The sequence below is a fragment of the Castanea sativa genome, chromosome 4, assembly GCF_040712315.1.
Source record: "Castanea sativa cultivar Marrone di Chiusa Pesio chromosome 4, ASM4071231v1".
NCBI classification, from domain to species: Eukaryota; Viridiplantae; Streptophyta; class Magnoliopsida; order Fagales; family Fagaceae; genus Castanea; species Castanea sativa.
This window is the reverse complement of record NC_134016.1, coordinates 46,255,834-46,262,016: the sequence shown is the minus strand read 5'-3', so window position 1 is coordinate 46,262,016 and position 6,183 is coordinate 46,255,834. Positions and strand designations below refer to the sequence as shown.

Below are 6,183 nucleotides of genomic sequence, written 5' to 3'. Positions count from 1 at the left end.
AGCGAGGCTGAAGTAATCGAAAGATTCTCAGTTTCCCACAGACGGCGCCAACTGATGATGCCGAAAAAATCACCAGTAAGTTGCAAGCACTCCTCAAACCAAAGCAATTCCTGCGAAAAGAAAATAGAAGACCTAAAAGAGAGCACCGGTGTGGTGCCGGCCAAAAACCCTCCGAATGTCAAGTTAGAATCTTGCTTCTTCAACCCTAGAATGCCAAAGTTAAGAATATTGTGTGTACCTTGCTTTGTGAGGGTTTTGGAGTATATATAGTAACGTAGGGCCGAGATTCTCGCCTTGGTGAAGAAATACTTTCCTTCTAGGAGAGTGACTCGTGGAATTTTGTATCTCTTAGAGTTCTTTTCCTTATATGAATTTTCAATCAAGGCTTAACGTGTAGCGCAAGAATTCTTCATATACACGTTGGCGTGAATTGTAATCAAGGCCACGTCAGCCCTAATCATATAGTGTGATTTGAGGTAGCCCGGAGAACGACGGGAGAAATTATGTGCATCCATTCTACCTGTCCGTCCACTAAGCATCTGTCCTCCTTGGTCATATCACCCGTCACCCTATTGTAACGCTTTTAACCATATGCGATGGTACCGTCATGTTGGTTTTATCCCCTATCATATCTCATTTTCCAGTATTTGATAACAACCTTGAAATTGAGCTTGAGAATGTTTTCTGGTGTTTGGTATGAAATTTTTCATAAGTATTTCTTGTATAATTTAAAACATGTGTATTATGTAAACCGACCAATCTAATCATTATAAATAAAAAACCAAGAATGGATTTGGTTTTCATACTAAAATTTTGACAATAGAAACAATAAAAATTAATTAGATGCCAAATTTTCATGATCTCTACCACTCATCTTGCTCATATATATGAACAGTAACGTATGTACGTACACACAAACACACATATATCAATCATTTGTGTATATATATATATGATAGGGGAATACATTTTCAGTAAGTATAAATAACAATAACTTTTAATTGTCTAATCTTTTTGTTGGTATGCTAAATTGTCTATTATGGTAAACCACGTACAAGTCTTCAATATTACTCTAAATTATATATTTACATAATGTATTTGCACAATATATCATCACTGCATAGTATTTGCATAAAGTATCTGCCACCAAATGTAATTCCCCTAAACAATTATCATTTATTATATAACAATATTATTAGTCCACGGTAAAGATTGTCCCATGTAAAAGCAATTTAGAGCAATAGAGGTAATATCTTTAAAATTTTCGTCTTTTACTTCTTCTTCTTTTATTTTTTTGCACTTTATGTACAAAAAAGAAGTAACTTCTGCATGGAATCCATCAAACTGAAAATTTATTAGAGAAAAAATAAAATCATGCTTGAAATTCAAAGCAAATAACTGGGATTTTGGTAAAGAGGAATAAAATAATTACCGCTGTAAATTTGTTTTCCTTTGCAAGTCAGAGCTATTGACTGATCAATGAAGGAAAAAAATCTAATCAGAGAATTGTGTTACAGAGGGGAAGAGAAACATGGAGAAAAGAGAGAAAAGAGACAATTAGAGAGAGAGAAATTAGTGGGAAGAGGAGAGACCAGAGTTAATGACAGTAAGGGCGTGAGGAGAGAAAAAGTAAAGGGAATAGAGAAAAAGTGAGAAAGCTTACCATGAGAGAGAGAATGCACTAAAAAACTATGTTTCTCATGGCTACAGACGAAGATAATATTTATAGGAGATGAAACGCGTGAGAGAGAGATTGTTTTCCAAAATTTTTTTTTGGAAAACAACCTATAGAAAATAAGCCTTATTTTTATTAGGGTTTTATGTTAACCAAAGATAGTTTTCCATTGACCAATTTTTTTTTATGCTACCAAACACTGAAAAATGTGAAAAACTATCTTTACAGAAGGTTTTTCAGCAAAACAAATAGAGCGTAAATGGAGAAGTCAGTGCTACCTCTACCTTCTGACAAGGTAAAAATTCGGTTTCCTCTTATGTAGTTGCAATTCTTTTTCGAAAGATCATATCTTTCAAAACAAAAATTTACCTCTTCTTAGAGCATCCACACTAGTCAATTTAAAAGATTCCATCTATTTTACACAAAAAACCTATTTTTCTATTTTACACCATCACTTTTACAAAACACCCACATCAGTTTATCTATTATACACACTTTTTTTTATTAAAATAATGTTTCTCCTCTATTTTTTTATTATTTCCCACCTACCCCCACCTAACACCCCCCCTTCTTTTTTCTCTGAGACAACACTCCCTTCTTCAGTCCTTATCTCCATCTTCGCCTCTCTTTCTTCTCCTTCTTTTTTTTTTTTTTTTTTTGAGAATCTTTTCTTTTCTCTGCTTCTTTTACAATTTGAGTTTTATGCTTTTATTATAGATGATGATTTTGCGTTGGGTTTGATTAAGGGTAGTGATTTTGGGCGGAGAAAGCAAAATTTCAATATGGGTTTTTCTTCCTCTTCTCCAGCATCTTCTTCTTCTCCTTCTTTCTTTTTTCAATTTCGGCTTGATTATTTATATGAATTTGTATATGGGTTTGATGAATTTGGATCTAGATTTAGAACGATTTTAATGATTTTGTGGTGTGTTCATGATGATTTTGGATTGGGTTTTCCGGTGAGTTTTGATTGATTTTGAGTTGGGTTTTCCAATGGTTTGTCTTGATTTTGAGTTGGGTTTTCTAATTGATTTTCCGTTGATTTTGGGTTAATGTTCAGTTAATTTTGGATTAATTCTCTGTGCTAGGTTGCGGTGTTTGGTGGTAGCGCTGGGTTTGGTGGTTGGGTGGTTATTCTGGCGCGCTAGGTTGTTGTAATTGTTGGGGAAGAGAAGCAGTTTGATAAAGGAGAGAGAAAAAAAATTTTAAAAATCGTATACAAATGAACAGTAACCGTGTATATTTACACGGTTACGGTTCATTTACACAGCCAATGTATATTTTGCACATTGTGGGTATTTTTTTATTCAAAATGTGTAAAATTTATACTTTCTTCTATTTTAGAAGACTAAAAACAGACTGGTGTGGATACTTTTAATATGTTAAGAAGAGGTATATTAGTTAGAACAAACTGTGTATAAAGTTGAATCCTTCACTGAACTTTTCTTCTTTAATATGTTAAGGACTTGAAGGACCTGATAAGCCAGTTGCCAGATGATATCCTTGTCCATATGTTGTCTTTCTTGACTTTGAAAGAAGCAGTCAGAACTTGCGTTCTTTCGCACAGATGGAAACATCTGTGGCCATTTTTCAGTGGTAGTTTAAACTTTGATGATCCAGATACATTTTGGGACATTGCTGAGGAAAAGAAAAAAATGAAACATGAACGAAAAAAGTTTATAAAAAGGGTGAACCGTATTCTAAAATTACTCCAAGGCTCAAATTTAGATGGATTCAGAGTTTGTTTTGAGTTTAATAATAATTTTAAAGAACTGATTGATGGATGGGTCGACTATGCAATCTCAAAGGGAGTTAAGAGGCTTGAATTGGACTTTTCACCAACAGGGGCATGCGAAGGTGCAAGTGTTATACATTTCCACATGATCGTTTTACTAGCATCAAAACTTCTGTTGGAGTATCTTGCATCAAGTCCCTAACGTCCGTCACTCTTCTATATGTAAATTTAACCGGCGAGCTTCTCGAGCATTTCCTTTCCAACTGTCCCCTGCTTGAAAGATTATATGTCAGCCAGTCTAGAGACCTAGTAAATCTGAAGATTTGGGGTTCATCACTGCGGTTGAAGTACTTACACATAACACACTGTATATATTTTAAAAGTATTGAGATCTATGCTCCAAATCTGGAGTCGTTTGGCCTCGTTGGTGGAATAAAAGAAACGCATGTTAATTATGCACCCCGTCTTCTAGACCTACACATAGGAGGACCCAAACCTGTGCAGTATGCAATTTGCCCTCTATCAAACTACCTTTCTCAGCTACAGAGTTTGGTGCTGAATACTTATATCTCTCCTTATGTAAGTACTTTAAAACATTTTTCAATTTATTGCATTTATGTTTATATGGTTTGATTCTTAAAAAAAAAAAAAATTCTCATTGGTACTTTTCAGCAAAAATTGGAACTCCCCAAAATTCAAACGTTAACCAATCTTAGACACCTTAAAGTGAGAGTTCTTGCATCTGATGAAAAGCCTACAAGCGGCACCTTTTTTACAGAAATTTACGTTAGTGGTAAGTGGTAACTATTCTTACTTTATAGCTTGCCACTTTTTTATTTTTTAGAGGAAAATACTTAAACTAAACACACACACTTGGGAGAGGGGACAAAGGCATAATATCACATAACTTACATTTTACAAAAGCCGGTAACTCTTGTAAGGGGAATGAAAGCTTAGCTTGCCACTTTGTATTGATTGTGTGTTTTATTTAGTCTTATAATATATAAGAGCCTTTTATGCACCCAACACTTTTTTTAATATATAGGCTTTAAAAGAGTTTTGTCCTTTTATGCACCTAACACTTCTAACAAAATTGTTCAGTAATTAAACTAAGCTCTTCCTCTTCCTATTTGTTATCGAAACCACTTTAATGGTCCATTTGGATTAAGGGGAGGGAGGGGGAGTAGAGTATAGTTAGTCAGCTCCCTTCCCCGCCATAAAGTTTAAATTAAAAAAAAAAAAGAGGAACTAGAGCATCTATCTTCTTGTTAAAATTGTGATTATGACTTTATAACGCATATGGCTTATCTTCAATTTGTTCTACCTTAAAATGTTACAATTACCTGTGAAATGTCCTCTTAACGGTATTACATTTATTAGCTGTTTATTTTTTACTATTAATACTATGTCCACGACTGGCCTCTCCTAGAAGCATATAGGCCACCTTCTTAAATTACTGGAGGCACTCGTTCATTAAAAATCAATTTAAAAATCGATTTCAGACGTGAGATTGGAATAGGTTTGCTAGATCTAGGAAATTGCATTAATTTGATGTGATAATGTGTTTGGATATCTCATGCACACTGGCTATTTGTCAAGAATGTATTTTCAGACTTAAGAGAATTTTTTGATGTGTTATGGCTCCTAAATCAGGGTTAAGCTATTTGCTTACAATATTTCTGAGTTAATGTCTTCTGAAGTTTTACTTGGCTTGTCTTGCATCTTTTTTTTACTTACTAAAAGTTGAGTTTTGATATATTTGCTGTAATATATGAGAAGTAGCAATTCATAACGGGTGGAGAAAGGGTTACAGGTTACTTGGTTAGTTGGTTAGTTGGTTATGTGGGTGGATTCACAATTGGTTTGATATATTTGCTGTGAACCATTCTATCACTTCCAATTTAATATTTGGGGTACACTTGTTGCAGCAAGTCAGCTTTTTGAGTGCTTTAATCATACGGTTAACTTTCTAATCAAAATTAATTGGCTTGCCTAACATTCTTTGCCAATAACTTCGGTTTATAACGAAGAGTTTATCTTGCATATGATTCTTATTCTGTTTCTCAATTGCAGTTGTCATGGAGTGAACCCATGATAGATAGAGAATTAAGGAAGGTGATGAAACGTCCTAATTAGCATCTCAAGGAGGTGGAAATAATAGGATTTGTGGGGCGTCCAATAGACATTGACCTGACTATTTACTTGCTCGAAAGTGCCATCAAGTTTGAGAAGATTGTTACTGTTCCTCGTTGTCCGGCTCTTTTGGGAACCCCTTGGGAGTTTAATCAGATTGAGAAGAATGAACGTGCAATAAAAGCTGCCAAGCAGCTCAAAAAATTCTACCCCGTGGAGCTAAATTACTTATTCAGTAGGCATCATCACCACTAATATATATGCATACTAGTAATTTGTTGTTGAAAAGTGATGATTTTCTTTTTAATGTTTTTCATTGTATTATTAGTTTTGTAACTTTCTGTTATTTATGTGAATGATGGGAAAATAAGAACTTTGTTGTATCTTAGTTTTGTAAATTTCTGTAAAAATTGAATGATGGGAAAATAAGAACTGGCTGCCACTGACAATCACCATATCTAGTGAGATCTCTCTGAATTTGGTGAGATCTCAACCCGTGGATAGCCCTATGATATAGCATTAAGGCTTGTTTGGTAGCGGTGCTCAAATATTGTTGTTTAAAATGGTGTGAAAACTGTAGTTAGAAAAATATTGTGAAAATGTGTGTTTAAAGTACTAATAATGCAAAAAATGTGTTTGGTAT

General features: G+C 34.3%; 1 pseudogene; it reads left to right on the top strand.

The window, feature by feature from the left end:
- The first annotated feature begins 1,934 nt into the window (after window positions 1–1,934).
- On the top strand, window positions 1,935–5,908 carry LOC142630819 (F-box/LRR-repeat protein At3g58900-like; annotated as a pseudogene).
- Window positions 5,909–6,183: the final 275 nt, after the last annotated feature.